The sequence below is a fragment of the Coloeus monedula genome (assembly GCF_965178545.1).
Source record: "Coloeus monedula genome assembly, chromosome: 1".
In the NCBI taxonomy this organism is placed as follows: domain Eukaryota; kingdom Metazoa; phylum Chordata; class Aves; order Passeriformes; family Corvidae; genus Coloeus; species Coloeus monedula.
In genome coordinates this window covers 30,649,825-30,668,154 of record NC_138781.1, presented here as the reverse complement: position 1 = coordinate 30,668,154, position 18,330 = coordinate 30,649,825, and the positions used below count along the sequence as shown (strand labels likewise).

Sequence of the window (18,330 nt, the reverse complement as noted above, 5' to 3'; positions counted from 1 at the left end):
CATGAACTTTTCAGCTGAAAAATCAGTATCTGAATTAGTATCTGATCACTTCATATCAGTTGGACAAATATACTGAAGAAAAAGACAGCACATCATCAACTCGGGTATAAATAGCCTCTGGTTCACCAAAACCTTTGTGGACAACAATAAAGTATTAAGTGGAAAGTAACTTATGGTAATTAGATTTAGACTGCTACTTAAGGAAAGTTGTGATTCAATACTAATAACTAATTTTACCTTCCGTGATTAGTGAAAGCTGATTAGAAGTAAGTATGTTATCTGCTGGCTCTGACATGATTATTGTCTTACCAAAAAATGCCTAATTAATTTTGCTGCAGCTACAAATTTCTGTTTAACAGATGTGCTCAGCAACACTGCCAAGCATTCCATTACTTATCCATTATTATGCTCTCCTATAATGTGCAAAACTCTTGTGTAGAATTCAGGAGATTTTTTCATTGCTCAGTGTGGACTGAATTCTGGGAAGAACTGAAAAACTGGATTTAGGATCTGTGTTCTCAGACATAACACATGTAACTATAAAGTAAACTCACATTTTTCACAGTCCCAGTCAATAATACCACAAAAATACATGAAAGTTAAAACGTTCAGAGTCTTCCCTTGATACTAGGGCATTGCAAAAGATGTAGGTAAATGCGGCAACTGTGAAATTACCTAGACACAATTCCATTTAATTTCATTTACTCACATGACAAATTATCTGATTGCTCAGACTGAAACTTGAATGAAAATTAGACATAGCAGCAGATAAATTAGACAGATGGATCTTTCAAGCAGTTCAGGAAGGGCTGATGATATCTACTGTCCAAAGGATCTTTGACAAACCCTTGGCATCCCACAGTGGCTAAATGCAATTCCCCCGCTGAGAACATGCAACAAAGTTTCCCACAAATGGTTTTACCAACTGAATAAGGACTAACTAGTTCATCAGAATTTACTGAGTAAAGAAAGACTTGAAATAGATTAACTAAGATATTATGTTCTTGAGGAAGGTCGCAGCTGTAGTTCCTTCAACTAAATTTTTCACTTATGCATATATTGTTTTTTCACTATATGGTTACCAGCAGCACAACAATTTCTCCAGATAACATTGCCAGGAATTCTCCACCATCAATGTAAGGCTGCTATTGCCTCAGTAAACAAGGCAAGCTCTGCCTTGTTTGTGCAGCATGCACCAGAAAAAGTTAGCCCTCTCTGTTCACTTTAAGTTAACAACTTATTTCAGAGATCCTACAAATAGCATAAAATGATAAAATTAATTTCAGCTCTTGACATAAGGGGGTGCAATTCCATTCTCCTAAACAGCACTTCCTATTTAACTATGGCTGTTCATGGTCCCTGAAAGAATTCAGCAGAGCTGCTCTGTTGTTCTCTTCTTAAAGTAGCACAGAATTTCATAAGGACACACTTGCTAACTTAGCTGTCAAGGTGATGAATAAAGTAACTTCCCTGGGAAAGGAGTGCCCTCCAGAAAAACACTGCTGCAGCCACAGATGTTGCTTTGCGAAAGAGATCACAGGAGATCCAGAACCATTTATACTTATTTAAGTGAGAAAGTTTAGTGAGAAAGTGGAGATATATCAGGGGACACACTGAGAATGTAAATTCTCATATCAGCATGACCTAATATGGATTCTCTTACCTCACTAACAAATGTTTCTTCCAGAAGAACACGATGACTTTTGCAATATTTTTTCTTTTCCCTCTGTGTTTTCCTTCTTTTTCACATCTCCTCATGCTGCTTCAGAGAATTTAGACCACAGTCCACAAGACCTATGTTCACACATCCATCTGTGCTGTTCTTTGTACAGGTAAGAGGTTTGTAGTTCTCATTCAGGTGAGCACAGAGCATGTTACAAAGCCCATCTCAAAAGAGGAAAAATACTTTGCTTTGCTAAGTTTACCTAGGGCTGTGTATGGGTTATTAATTTACATGGCATTTTCTTACTTACCTAGGGATTTCTACAGCTGCTTTATTGAGTGTTCTATGGGATTAGACAGGGAATCTTGACCAAATGGAGTCTCTTAATAATGCATATGGACTGTGTCAGTTTTATTATTTGGGGTTTACTGTGATTTAAATGAGAACAGAGACAGGCTTTGGCTCCTGCCTACAAACATCAGAGCCCCTTATGTTTATGCTTCTTTTATGAAATATTTTTAAGTTAGAGAGCAGAACTGTCCCCATAGGCTATTTTTCTTTCAGGTGCTGAATCTAAAATCAGTGACTGAAATTTACAGGAGAAAAAAGACCTTTGTAATCTTTCCAGATCCCAAATGGGCAACCCCTATTACAGTATGTTTTATTTTCACAAACTAAGGTCCAGCAACCATGAAGGGCGTGTGAGCCCCCATAAACCCTACACACTAGTTCCACTTGAGTGAAATGAAGGGAAACTGGCAGGTTTGCTGAAGCTCCAGTGAAACGTATTTTCTCGTACTAATTTAACAGGGTACCTGAGACCTTCACCTATTCAAAGTCTGTCTCCTCTGCCATCTGCTGGAGCCCTACAATATAAACCCCAAAATAGCATACCGTAACATTCAAAATCTACTTATTATTATTATTATTATGTAAAATAAACTGGATATATAATCTAATAATCATTAAAAAATACTATACTCTTATCAGGTTGATGTAGCACAGCAAGCAAGCTTTGGTCTTGGGTGTAGCAGTTAGGTAAGCATTCCATATCACATATATAAAATTCTTCCAGGCCTTTCAATAAATGAGCATTTAAGTTACTAGTCCAAATGCTAGTCTTTCTTACAATATATAGCCAGTTACTCTAATGTAGTTCATAAAGTTACCTGAGTTGTATCAATTTGTAATGGAGTCCAGACTATACATTATGCTCCTCTGTGTTTTTAAAACAAGAGTTAAAACAAGTTTCAGAGTTTGAGCGTTCCATACTACCCATATGCCTTGCAGCCCCCTGTAAAAAGACTACACGCTGGTGTCATGTGAAAATGCATTCTGAGCAATACATTTCAGGATCATTTTTACAGGCATGATGTAGATTGTGGTGAATCAAAACAGATTTGTTTTTCCTGAGCCATTTCAGAACTGATCCCGTATCAACAAAGAGAGGCTTCAGCCCCTTCAGCTCCCAATGACTTTACCAGAGATTGACTACAACTCCAATTAAACCATGATTTTGCACGTTCTGGAATAGGGAGGCAGAGAGTGAGTGAAGAACCTACCATTCAGGTTATCCAATGGTTTCATTATACCACCCTGTACTTAGCTTCTCACAGTTGCAAAATAACTTAGTCTGTTCCTTACCTCAGCTGTTTGCCTCCCATAATTTTCAAGGTGGAGGAGAGCAAAAAAATAAATAAAACAACTAAGCCAGATAAGACAGCTCTTTTGAAGGGGAAATCTGGACAAAAGGGAAAAATATTTTGCCCAGATAAAATCCCTATCACTAACAATTTTACTACGTTAGAATCAACACTCCCACAGTCTTAGAAATTGGTAACAAAATTTGCCAGAGAAGATATTACTTGACCAGAGAAGTGTCTTTTACTGCTCTTACCTAATCAATTTTTTGTTGAATTATGGATCTGAGTAGCACCATTTAAATATTGTGCAAGAAAAAAAAACCGCTTTCAGTGGACCAATAAGAAAATCATCTGTTATCATATACTAAAGTATCCTGCTTTAAGAAGGATATGAGCACAGAAGACCTCTAGAGGTCCCTTCCAACATATATTTTTCACTGTTTCTATCTGAAAAAGGCCCACTTAACCCACAGCTGACTGGGACTCTCCTTGAGCTTACTGTTTGGCAATGCTGCCAGAAATGTGAACCAGACCATAAGAATATCTATGGGCTACAGGCTACTGGCTGTCAACCAGTAGAGTTCAGCATGGGTAAATTAACACAGGCCCTGGCAGGGTCTAAAGCAGTCTGAAGCCAGAGCATTGTGCCAAACAGTATTTTTCGTCTTCAAATTCCACATTACCTATGCTCAGCTTGGAGATTGTCAGCTGAAAGAATACTTCCTTGTGTTTTTACTGAGTTAGGACATTTTGTGTGAACAAGGAAAGAAACTGCAAGTCTTCCTCTTGATTACAGAAGCTGAACACTTCCTGAGATCTGAATTATCTCCTTGCCCTTGTACACAGCTCTTGCTAAAGTCATCGACCAGTGATTCCTGAAGTCCCAGGGACAGAGAGAGCTATGGGTCAGCACCCCACAGCTTCCATGTGAGATATTTTCCCTCTATGTGAAAGACTAAAGGCATGTTGACACAGGTTGTTGGGCCAAGACTCTGCCCAGGGCCTAGTGAGCCTCTCCCGTGCTGTTTGCATGTCGCCATTTGCTGACTGGAGTAGGCTGTAAGAACTTCCCTCTCTAGAGAGCAAAGGAAAATTAATGATCTTTCCATTCCCTTTACACTGGCATGACACTGAGTAGAGTGAAAATCTGATGTGATGTGCAGCAGTCTCCAGCTAAGAGGTGATAATCAACAGGTCTCCTCCCTGTTGCCAGCTGTCTCTCAGGTGGTGGCACCACCAGAACCTCACCTCCACCCTAACACATTCTAAGAGTAGGCTTCCTAAGAGAGGAAGCTTATCCTTAGAATAAATTAAAGGTGGTTTAAGCTAGCTGTTTGCACAACCATTAAAACACAGCGAGAAAAGAGTAACTAGCAGCTCTCTTTGAGCTGTTAATTGTTGGGGTTTGCACTAGGTTTGTTATTTAGGTTGATTGCAGGAAGGGAGCTCATGTTTCCCCAGGAAAGCTGCCACTCTGTTATGTGAGACATCAGCCTTTACCCATGGTTCTCCTTTGAAATAACAAGATGTTCCTCAATTATGTGAAGGACAGAGCCTGGACATCTACCTCAGTGTTGTGGTTGCCCACTGGATGGAGGCAGGGTTTTGAATTATCAAGTAAGGTGCTAATGCAGGAGAGAGGAACAGATACTGCACATCTAACCCAGGTAATTCTTACAGGGTAACTGGGAGAAGCCCATTACAGAGCTGCCTGCTCCTCAGGAACCTGTGCTGGGGTTCCTGCCTCCCTCGAAGACAGCAGAGTCTGTGTGCCCGGCATGCTGCTGTGAGAGCCCAGAAGTTGGACAGCACAGTAGGCAGTTTTAACTCCATGGGATCTCTCTGGAACACAAAGTTTAAGCCAAATTTATCACAAGCAGCACCTGTTTTTTTGCTGTTTTCTAACTGAATGTTCTGATATGATTTCCCTGGGGTTTAAGTTTTGATTTTCTGCTGAAGGAGGTATTTGCAAGGGAAGTAGAATGGATCCGACCCAATACATAGTGGTACTATTACTGAGTACTTTGAGAAGCAGAATTTTTCAAGTTGGGTAGCTATACTGCTATTTTAGATAACCTCTGAGGATATGTCTGAACAGCAGAATGCTCTGCAAGTCAGAGCTATCCTGTCTTAATATAGCACAACCACAGTTCTTCTCTCAGGAGAGTTTGGGAAGCACAGTGCAGAACATTTTATTATACAGCTTTTGGTAGACTACCTAGATCAACCAGAACTAGTCAGAGTAATTCACCAGCAGTGCCCTGAGTTTGAGTTGTCTAGCTATAAAGGGAAAATAACACAGTCTCATATTTTAAGGCCATTATGAGACAAAAAGAAGAAATCTGTGAAACACTTACATAAAATAGTCAATAGCCACTATCAAAAAAGCTAGAAAACACACAAAATTCTGTATCCAGTGCAGGATTGAAGGGCAGGTGGGAAATAAAGTTAGAGCTTTGCCCAAAAAAAAAAAAGACTGAGACATCTTTACGGAACAACGTATACAGCTAGACCATCTATCAAGTATTACCAAACAAGCCACATTCTGTAGGGGAAAAAAAAAAAAGAGTCATGACAATGAAAGTGAAATGTCTATGCACAGGAGAAAAGAAGGCAAGTTAAGGGTATATAGACAATCTAATTGCAGTCTAACTCTTCTGTTTCAACACGCCACTATTTTACCTCTCTTTTTCTCTCCTTTTTTTTTTTTTTCCCAATTCTATGTGGATATCTCACACACACACTTTAAATACTGAAATATATATAATACATTTTCTAATTAAGAACTTCCCATTCTACCTAACCAGAAATTAAAAAGCAGCTGTCTTACCTCAGATTTTATAGCACAGTCTTTTTTTTAATCTATGTTGATACACCAGGTTTCTAAAATCAAGCTTAAAAAAGCCCCAAACCCTATTTCCTTTGTTGAGATATTACAGTCCTCTTTATATGTAGGAGTATTGCTTTATTCATTTATGACATGACACCTGGTTCTGCAATGGTTACACAAAGATGGTTATTTATAGATCAGGGAAGCACAAACATCCTCCCACCTCTCCCAGTACAAGGGTCACAAAGCCCTCACCTGGTACTAGATTCAACATGACAGGTGATAACATAGAAGTAAAAATAACTTGTCAGTATTTCCTTCAAAGTCAGACAATTACTAGTTTTAAAACAGGGACAATCTGTTCTTAATTACGGAAGATTTCAGCACAACAGAATACAAACACATGCACAAGTACTCTTCAACAGACCCATAGGTATGTACACATGTAGATATGCACACGCACATTACTTACACAAGTTTATTTTGGTCAGGAACTCACATGAAGTTGAGGTTAACATCAGTTTTAATTAAAATCAGCTCAGTAAACCTGATACTGGATTTCCAGTACTAAATGGAGGCTTACGGGACTCTAATTAGGATATAAAGGCTCTGTTCCCAGTGGAACAGATCCTCAGTAAACCCCTCTGCTAGTCCATTATCCCCAGCCCAGCATGCGTCACTGGGTGCCTCTGTCTATTTTATCCTTATTAATGTGTTTAGGCACATCCATCAGTGAATTAGCACAAACTGGTCTAAGGTTTCAGAATGAAGGAGCCACTCACTCCTATCACATCAGCTTTACCTCTCACCTTCCAGAAAAATAAATACCTCAGTAGTTTCTTAAGTCAACTGCTCTAGATATATAGCAGGTTTCATAGTAACAGACTGCATTTCAATAACTTTATGCAGCAAACAGGAAGGAGTTTTTAGACAGCACCCGGAGACTAAACTCAACCATTTAGGTTTTGAATTACAAGATAGACATGCTCTCAGGACAGGAGATATCTCATCCTTACAAACATAAAGGAGTTCAGAAAAATATTTACTTTTCAAGTATCCTGTACTCTTGCTCCTGTAATTCTACATGCAAATTACAAACATAAAACCAGACAGAAGAATCTTTAAATAATTAATGCTTTTTTAATCATTTTTCTCTCTCAGTATACATCAAAACAGGCATTACTCAGTTTTATTACTTATTCAGTTACTTCTGCTGTTACCCAGAGAACCTCATTTTGACAGTTTCTTAGATCAGAAAATATTTCATAACCAAAAACTGTTATTTCTATGTTTCTATGGCATGTGACTATCAAACTTCATAAAATATTTCAACGCTACTTGTAATTTGTAACAGCATTACCAGATTAGTCATCAGGGCAAAGATTACTTGGGCTGCACTCCAAGTGTTTATCTTAAAATCAGTAAAATACAGGAATGAAATAAATATAATGCAAATATTGATCACCGAATCTGAACACATTAATTTTTATAAGGCCCGCCACAGTGTTACTGTCAGGGAATTTTACACAACTCAGTCATTCCACTTAGTCATACTACATGAACAACATCCTGAATAAGAAATTGATTAAATCTGTTTGTAGAAAATCAAGACCTTAAAATCAAAGCCAACAGGAAGAGAAAACTGTGAATAGCCTGCACTCATTACCTGTGCCCTGCAGGTGACCAAAAGGTTAGGCACCACTGATTTAGGGCATCCACACCTGGCAGGCTCTGCTCTAAACACTGTCTAATACAGCACTGAAGTCACTGATTTATATACTGATCAGAAACAGCTTTTGAACCTACCCAGGTTTAAATGGGCTCAGCTGATTAGCTGGAGTCCACATCTTGCACCTTTTGAGACCTTTCTTGTATTCAGTGCCATGGAGTGATCCTCCTCACTTGCCAAAATAAAGGTTTGTTAGGATAGGTAAAGAAAATGTTCTGAAAGTACTTTTTTCAACTTCTTTTGTAGTTCCATTGTCATAATCAAGCAATCATTTTCCACATAATCAAAACACAAAGAAACCTGACATTATGCAGTTGCTTTCTTTAATCTGGGAGAAAGGAGTTTGTATTGATGCTAATTGCCTTCCTTGAATCTCTTCTTGACAACTGATCAAACAAATCATGATCAAACAGAACATATGGAATATTACTCAGTCTTGCTTTAGCTTGGTTTAGCTTTGTAATAGAAAGTGCATCTCTTTAATACAGCCGTATGCATATAATTTTTACTTTTCTTGCCCAAAAGGTATGATAATCATGCCGGGATGATTTGGAGAACACAGAAAAGCACAATCTATTAGAGTACCCTGAAAATGAAAACCATCTGCCGAGAAGTTTATTCCAGTAAGGCCTGCTGAACCTGGAAACAAGAAAGCGTTGTTGGTTTGGGATGGTATGATATCTTCTGTCACAAAGGTGGTTCCTTGCATTTCTACTTATGGCACAAGTTATATCTAGTAGCATAAATTCCAGCACCCTATTCTTTATGACATTACATAATTTACTTGGCAGATGTTCATGGGCAATTATTTATATTTTAGCTCACACCCATGTTTTTACATTATCCCATTATGAATTTGTAATAGAAAGGAAAGTCATGAAAACTTTTTAACATATTCTGGAATGTAAATCTTTATTTAAAAAAAAACAAAACTGCATGTTGACTTTAGTTTAACTGCTGTAGCATGAACTTCTCTGACTAGTGGTAGCTGAGGTACCTTTCACACATAAAAGGTCAGACCCTTATTCAAAAAAGAAAAAATAGGAGGGTAAATTAAAAGACTTGAGCACTTGTGGGTATAGTCATTTTACCAAGGCCACTTAGCAAAACAGGAGAAAATGCAAATGAAATCAGATCTTTCTGATTTACAGTCATCTGTTCTAATCGCTGGATAATAGCAAATTCCTCCACTCCATTTCAGAAAGCTACCGATAGATTATATCCTATAATTAGCTGAAATACCAGCTAAAATCTTGAAGGATCATTAAGGAATAAATGCACAACAGCACTGAATAACATAAAAGAAAATTATCAATTGTAGTTTACATATGCCTCCATCGTATTTGAAACTTTTAAATTTCATTGGTACTTGATGAGAAGCCCATTCTTACAGGAAGAACCCAAAGTGAGTACAAATTTAAATATTCTTCAGGAATCTGAGGAGTTTTCTGTCAGTTGAGCTTTGCCTTTTTATGAATTCAAAGAATAACACTCAACGAAGTATTCAGACAGGAAAAAAGGAACAATAACTAAAGTGTTTCTCTAGCTGCAGTTAACACGCAGAAGAACTGTTGAAGTGTTGGATAGATCAGATCAATATAAATACTTGATTTACTGCTGTGAAGCAGTCAAGAAAAAATGCTGTGAACATTTAATTACTACCAAGAATCCAGAGAATCGAAGACATTAATTTTAAATATTCAGTTACCTATTGAACAAAAATCTATTAGGGTGCTGTCATGAGCGTAGCGGCTGCTTGTTAACTCTCCAGCATGGCAATAAAACTTGGGCAATGCATGTAATTGTACTAGGGATCAAAGAGCTGAGCTCCTACTGAGAAGCAAGTGTATACACTGCCAATATTTCATCATTCAGAGTCACTTTCCCTCCTCTACCTAATATGAAAGCTATAAAAACAAAACCAAAAATCCCCTCAAACTGTTATTGTTAAAGCCAAAAACTAATTAGTCATTGCTTCCCAAAGTGTTATGTGAAAAGTCTCTAGAAATAATGGGCTGCATTCTCAAATTTTATAGGTTTACTGAGTCTAGTGTTCTCTGGTATTTCCTGTTTCCCTTGCTAGGGAAGATTGAGTCAAGTTTACAAGTCATCTTGAATAACACGCAAACTTTTCAATAAAGGCAATAATCTGTAGATTTATAAAGCATACAGTTAAAATAAAGACATGGGTGGTAAAAAAAGGAAACAGCAAGAGCTTTTCTATTGTTTTTAGAACTAAAATTCCCAACATCTTAAACATTTTAGCAGCATATGATTTGCCATTGCAGTAGGGTTTGGTGATGCACTTTTGTTTTTCTACTTAAAATATCTGAGCTTGAACGTTGCAATACATCATATTACAGCAGGGGGAAAAGAAAAAAACCAACACATCTAGAATACTATTACATCTAGAATACTATTTCTGTATGTTAATGTATACATATGATAGCATCTATAGCTGCCAACGATATGGGAAACAATGAACAGCTTTCTCTCTCTTCCCTTGTGAGACATTTCAGCAGATCTCAAAACATGACATATATAAAGAATTCGACAGATCCTTGAAATGCCTACATATGTTACTTTTCCAAGCTACGAACAGTGCTCTGAACAATTAGTGATGAGGAATCACCTTCTTTCTTGGTAGCTTTACCTACAATGAAAATGGGGTTAAATGTCATGACCCTTGATCAAAGTCCCAAGATGATGATTCAGACCCCTGGCCCCATTACAGTTAATGGAAGTTCTGCTATTGACTTTATTATGTCAGGATTTCAACTCCTGAGATCACTTAATTGTCCCAAACATTTATCACCTTGTTTCTGTTTTACTGCAGAACTAAAAGCATGTCCAGAACTTCAGCCATTATGTGATCAAACACTGCTTTAGTGAGGACCCAAAAGAGCAAAATAACATCTTTCAGAAAAACAATTCCTAGATCAGCCCCTGAATTTGAACACAATCCCAAGTCATTTTCACTTATGACATCTAACAGCATCACAGCCCAAGTGGGTATTGATGTATTTTTAGTTTACTTTTATTTTACACAGTCATTATGAATATAATCTACTCAAGAAAATGTTCTCCCAATGCAAGATAAATTAAAGCTTTCTCTGTATCTGTGTCCAAGTGTATTTCCAGTATTGTTCTGTTCTTCATTATGTCATCAAAAAGGCACAGACTGTTCAACAACTGTGTTCAAGGAGAAAATGCCTTTGATGTACTTAATAAAGAAAATAGGTGAATCTGTATGCTTAGCTACCGTCCATATTGTTAAGTTGATAAAAATAATAACAACATGCACAGACTCTTTTTTTCCTAAATCTTATTGTGTATTTAACTCACACAGACACAAGGCACAGGAAGTCTAGAAGACTCTACTGCCTCTTACGGCAATGTGATAGAAGCAGCAGGATTGGTACTGAACGAAAAGTTAGATTAAAAGAAGAGAAGAAAGCTGTGCAGTTGACCTAATCCAAGCCACAAAAGATATATGTTAGCAAGGCAGAAATTTGTGCCATTTTTTTTCCCCCGGTGATAATTTTTTGTATTTGCTACTAAACTACACAAAAACGTAACTGGAGTTAGTAAACTTAAAAGTAAACTTGTAATCCTCTGGTTAAAAACAGGTTTTCTGCAGTAAACCTCTGCATTGCAAAGATGCCTTTATACTCGAAGTTAAGGTCCAGTTTTTAATGAACTAACCTTGGCCTTAAGACACCATAACAACATGCTTATCTCACCATATTACATATAATGTGTCTTACATACATGATACTCTTGGCTAAGTTCATAAAAGCCAGAGCTCTAAATTTATCTCTGGCTGATGTTAACTTCTTAAGAAATGGACACATCTGGATGCAAATGAGGGACATCAGCTGAAGTCCTCTTGTACATGGTTTTGCAAAGACCAGTTCCCACAGACGAAGTAGCACTTGCTCCGTGATCAGAGCTGCCTTCACTCTGTGATCTGACATAATTTGTGCAGTCTCATAACTGGTGACAAAAATGGAGAAAGCCATAACATGCCTGTATTTTGTTTTTAGCACCCAGAGCCTCTGGGTTTTAAACATGCATAAAAAATATAAAAATATTTTCCAGAAGTGAAATCCAAGGTACCTGTTTTAAATAAACTGCTGTGTTCTGAGGTTACTGGATTGAAAAACTAAATAGGAATATTAATAAAAATGTTTCAGCAGCTTAAATCTGTTATTTAGTAAATTTCTGTACACTCACCCAGTAGTTCTGCACTATAAAGTTACTTTCAAATTTATAACAATGTATTTCTAGCAGCAAATCTCCACTGCTGACCATTTATTTGACCTCTTTCTAGCACATATCATGTTATAATACTGAAATTCTTTATGATTCTAAAAATAGCAATGTAGAGGTTCTGAAATGATTAATGACAGTTAGGACTGTTGAGCTCAATGTAGAAAAACAAAATAGGGTGTACAGCCATCCATCTACTGAAACCTGGAAGATTACTTTTCCTGTTCTGGGGTGAGGATATTAAATTTCCTAAGAGCTCTCCTCTTACAAGATTGTCAGAATATCAATGGCTTTATCCAGCATTTGTTCTAACATATAATATTATACATAACTGCCTAGAGGTGCCAAAATACAGGCAGAAATTGAAGGGTGGTTTTCTAAAAATATAAATAGGAATGCCAGACATGAGTTTATTATGAAAACTTGAGACTCCTAAGACTCAGGAGATCTCCATCACAGCCATGTTCCTGCAAAGCATTTTTCTGTTTATAGTACTCCCTAACAGAGATCCTTTACCTTTCCACAGCAGACTACAGCCCAATTTGCTTGATAAACCTCACTGAGGACTAGATTGCTACAGTGACTGTGTGGGATTTTTTACTTCCTTCATAGAGCTGCTGGTGTTTATTAACGAATTGCATAGAATTAAAACACTGATCTCTGAGAGTCAGTGTATGAGTATCTCTTGTGCTGGTAACAATGAACTTCGCACTGTCAGATAATTAAAGGCACGAAAGCAAACCAATACAACAGTTACAGTGATATTACCAGAGAATTACACATACACTTTCTATTTTGAAGGGTGCCCATAAATCTCACTGAATGCCTCCACATGATAGCAGAAAGACAGATGAGGTGGGCGCCCTCAGAGCGTGAGTCAGACCAGCAGTTTCAATGGAGTAGGGAAGGAAAACATAGCAGACTATCCTGGAGCAGATGCCTGATTTTTAGATGGTTACAATGATGCAAGATCAGTTGTGCTCTGTGCATCTTAATGCTACTTTTTTCACTCATTCTTCTGACTCAGGAGACAAAATTCTGCTTTCTAACCATATTAAAACCACAACTGACTACTGTTAAAGATGTTACACATGAAGAATATATGTCCAGTTTACTTAGACTGAGCCTACCTCAGTGATGAGCTGCTGTGTCTTACTTATTCTAGTTTCTCAAAGGAGAGGAGAATCACTATCCTTCATTTCCAGCAGTTACGCAGAGGGGGGAAGAGTGAGAAGCATGGACAGAAAAAATTTTTCCTGCTCCTTGGATGGATAAGCAGATGTACAAAGTGAGACACACAGCCTGCTGTGCACACATCTCTCATGCATCACAGGGCAAAACAGAGGAGACAAAGCCCTCACCCAGACTGTCATTATTTTTACCCTGGTCCCCCAGTACTGCAGTCCATCATGTAGAAATAGCAGAGTTCATTATGAACAGGATGAAATAACCTCACAAAGGACCCAAGAATTTAGTTCACAGCCCATTTAAATTCACAGCATTGAGATGTGAAACAAGAAGAGTCATTTCTGTATGGCTATGAAGAAACAAAAGCATTCAGATCTTGATGCTGAAAATTTAGACAGCAAAACAAATCAGGGAGACAAGCCAGGACTGTTGATGTGTGGAAGCACATGAAGTTCTCTTTCATTACAAATTTGCTTGGTGTTCATTGCTGGTTATGTGCAGGTGTCATTGCACTTGCCTAAGAGCTTTTTTGTAATGAAGGACTGATTTTACATACTATTAAAATTATAATGCTGCTACTGAAAGCAACTTGAAGGACAACAAGCTGAAAGCTATTATTGAAAGGATACAAATGTGTTCCTTCTTCATATCCTATGCAGCCATTTATCATTCAAGGAGGAAATTTTACTGCTCAAATAATAGCATTTACAAGGATCCTAAATCTATCATTCCTGTTTCAACATCAGCCATATTTTAAATACTCAACATTTCTTTTACAGGCCTTATAATTTCAACATATATTAAGCGAAAGCAAGTGTACCTGTAATATATGTTTCTTTTACTAGACCCTGATTTTATAAGGAATAACTAATTATAAAGAGGAAAAAAAACCCCAAGTCTTTTAACTTAAATCTGGTGGAACTCAAATAACAAAGATAACATATTTTCACTTACTACTTGTTTGATAATTACTTAAACTGATTCAATAAATTACAAATTTAAGGCTTATTTTAAAGTTCTTTTATAAAACTAAAATTGCATTGATAATTATTTAATTAAGCCAGGCAAGCTTTAGGTGCATTTGCATGGCTTTTATAACAATTCAAAATGGAATAAATTAAACTCTTCTAGCTTTCAAATACAGAGATAGCAAATACAATTCTTGGAAACACTCATAAGTACCTTTATGCATACAAGCAGTGCCTTTGAGTTCTATTCATGGAAGTGTTTTCTGGAATGGGGCCCTATGGAATAAATGTGAAAGTGGTACTCTATTTTCTAGTATTAAATATAGCTGAGGAGTGTCTAGTTTTTGAATAGCCATTTTATTCTTTCTGTCTATGAAAGCCAGTGCTTCGTTGGTGGCACGCTTTGAAATTTCTGGAACCCATTCATCTAATATTGGGAGTTATTCTTATTTTTATGCCATGAAAAGTATGTAATTTCTTACTGAAGGAAAAGCATTTTGCTCAAATTTATATTTGCATGAAGGAACACATACATTTAGGGTCATCCTTGCAACTTATCTTTTTGTTTTAAGAAGATCATTCTTTGTATTTTTGTACCTTGACGGTGTTTCACAAGTGTATTATTCTGCATTGAGATGCTGGTTTCCTTAAATCTTTACATTTTTAAAACTTTATTCCTTGCACTTGCTTTTCTGAAGATCACAGAGCAAGAAAAAACATGTAGATATATTTTGTATACATTCTTTGTGCTAATGCATGAGAACTCTTCTTCCAATACAGTGACAGCTCACAGATACATTTCAAGCAGTTTTTTCTTTTTGGTTTGTAGCCACTGAATTTTAAATTACTAAGTAACCTTAAAATGATGAAAGCAGGATATTAATCTTGCATTTGAACTGTATGAGAGAAAAGATATGCTTTATAAATAAAGCTATTTTTAAATGTAAATGATCTTTTCTTTTTTGTTTTCAAAGGGTATATGGAGATACACAGTTTAAGTCTTTGCTGCATTTATAATAATAAAAATTTTGAAAAGAAGAGAAAGATCAAGATCTTTTCTAAAACCAAAATATCTTGATATTTCCATCAAAATATTTATATTTCATTCTGGAATTGCCATGCTTCACATTCCAGGTTACTGTTTCCAATATTCATAATGAGGATTTCAGTAAAGACAAAGAGAAACAGACTGAATTTCACAGTGGTTCAGTGACATGAAGAGTTTTCTCAGTAAGAAACTTCCTGTAGCACCCTCTCTAGTAGGATCAGAAAAGTGAATTAAATCATAGAAGTTATGACGGGCAGAGTGATGTGTACAAACAACAACCAGAATTTGAAGTTTTCATGTTAGGATTGTGTGTGTTTATTTCAATGTAATTAGGGAAAGAAGAAGGAAATACATGTACAAATACCACGGTCTTCATAAAGAAGACTGTCCTGATGGATATGTATGCCTATTTATACACGTGTTAAACACTTCTTCTGACTTTGAAGACATCTTCCCTATTGAAGGAGACAAAGCCAAACACTGACACTTCTCAAATGAATTTCTTTCTGCCAGGCAACCTGGGGTACTTCTAGACCCAAAGCGCCCTGAAGGGATGTCAAGAAGGCCAGAGCACCTCAAGTGGAAAAAGTTTGGGGAGATCCTACCCTAAGTTTCAGAAATCGATAAATTTATAGAAGCGGGGCTCAGTACAGGCCTGACAGAAGAGTTTCAAAGCTCAGGGCTGTCTTGCTTCCTGGTGCACCTCTTCACACATGGAAACATCCTGTGTTCTGCAAAAACGGCTGTGCAACCCCAGGACTAACACAACAGAACAAGAACATTCTAAAAATCCAAACATAAAACTCTTCAGCCTTTCCCAGTAACCACCTACCTGTCCCCTGAAGTTGGGCTAATATTGGCAAGACCACTGTGGTCTTTGTGAACTATTCCAAAAGAGCCTCCACATGTCCTTCTGTTGGTCTTGACACCAGGAACAAAACTATTATTAGAAAAAACCAAAACCAATACTCTCAAGAAAAATGTGTGGGATTTCCCACTGAATATCTATGTTACGTAATAAAGGAAATATCTCTAAGGATCTTAGATGAGGATGAAATCTACCACCCATAAGATGAAATCATGAGTGGAAAAAGAGAATGCCTATCTTTGCTCTATTTTAATTAGAATCAATATATCTGACCGAATGTAACATTAAATGAATTAAACACCGTTCAACAGATTCAAAACTATCTCTTAATAGGAAACCATTGCCATTAAACAATATTAAGAAACAGTATTTTATATAAAAGAGGTTCAGTAAGGTCATTGCAAATGCTATTCACTGCCTTCATTAACACTGCTAGTGATGTAAAATCTGAATTACAAAGCTGAACGGGGCATTAAGACTCTGTTCATTTAAAGCAGAACAAAATAGGTTTTAAAGTCGTCAGCTGAAGAAGTAGATGAGGTCTACTTTGGGCAACAGAATAAGCCTCAAATTGCCATGTTTTGACCCTCAAGCGGGAGGACTTCAACTGCCTGTAACCTACTGGAAGGACAGCAGAGGAGAGCACAAGCAATCTAGGAGGTTTCTGGAGGACACTGGTGGTCACTTCCTAACACAGGCAATTGAGAAATGGACAAGGTAGGTGCTCTGCTGGACCTCTGCTTACAAACAAGGAACTGGTTGGGAAGGTGAAGGTCGTGGGCAACCTTGGCTGCAGTGACCACGACATTGTGGAGTTCAGGAGAGGAGGGCCACTGAGACTAATGGGAAAATCTGGAGTAAAGACTGACCATCCTTAGAGGAGGATCAGGTTAGGAAAAGGCCAAACATTACCATAAGACCTGATAGGATGCATCCAGGAGCTCTGAGGGAGGTGGAAAATGTTGAGGGAGGTGATCCTTTCACTCTGCTCCACAATGGTGAGACACATCTGGAAGGTTGTGTCCAGTTCTGGGGATAAAGAAAGCTCCTCAGTATGGGAGAGACAAAGACACGATGGAGCATGTCCAGCAAAGGTTGACAAAGGGTCTGGAGCCCCTCAGATGAGAGATGGAGAGAGCTGGGCCTGTTCAGCCTGGAGGTGAGACAGATCAGGGGAAACATAAATGTCTGCAAATGCCTGAGCACGGATAGTGTTGTAAAGCTGGAGATAGACTCTTCTCAGTAGTATCTAGTGAAAGGACAAGAGGCAATGGGCACAAATTAAGTACAGGAAGTTCCAGCTAAAGATAAGAATAGACTTTTTTCATTTGAGGGTGGTCAAACAGTGGGACATAGTGCCCCACAGAGGTTATTAAGTCCCCATCTCTGGACATATTCAAAACTGTATTGGACTTGGCCCAGACCAACCTGTAGTAGCCAGCCCTGCTCTGAGCAGGGAGGTGAGAGTATATGATCTCCAGAGGTTCTTTCCAAACTCAACAGTGTCACGATTTTGTGACTCTGTGAAACACATTGTGGTATTCTTGTAGTTGGAGCATGCAACAATCCTACCCTTTCACTTCCTATGCCTGATCACGCCACTATTAAGGAAAATGGCCAAATCATTGACAGAATTTTGTGTAAAAGGGCAAACTTAAGCTCAGAGCAAATAAGCCCATTTGATACCACACTGCTTTTGTTAAACCAAAGGAGGTACCACAGAGGCTAATTATTTTTGCTGTTCTTATCCATAAGCATTACATTTTTCAATGTTCACAGAGAAAAACTTTAGTTAATGAGATCCATAAAGATTCTTTAATCAGCTTATATTGTGAAAAAGTATTAAAGTCTCCACTTTCACAACAGGCGCATGAAATATATAGTTTTATGATATATTACTAGCAGAGGAACTCACCTCCCCCTTTCCCCTGAACCACCTGCAATTTTTAATAGTCATGTATCACCAGGGTACCAGAAACCCATAAAAGTTTAACCTGCCAATTAACAACTAGGTAAAGTTCCAGCCTTGTAGAATATTTTGATTACTTCCAAGACCTTTTCACAAAATACTGAAAATATTTCCACGAAATTTCTACCCAGAGTTTTAATCTAATCTACAAA

The 18,330-nt window shown here is 37.6% G+C and overlaps 1 protein-coding gene across 2 annotated transcripts in view; it reads right to left on the bottom strand.

Annotated features, from left to right (window-relative positions):
* Positions 1-18,330, bottom strand: part of HDAC9 (histone deacetylase 9) — a 456,537-nt gene that overhangs the window by 298,143 nt on the left and 140,064 nt on the right. The gene's annotated exons all lie outside the window — the stretch shown is intronic.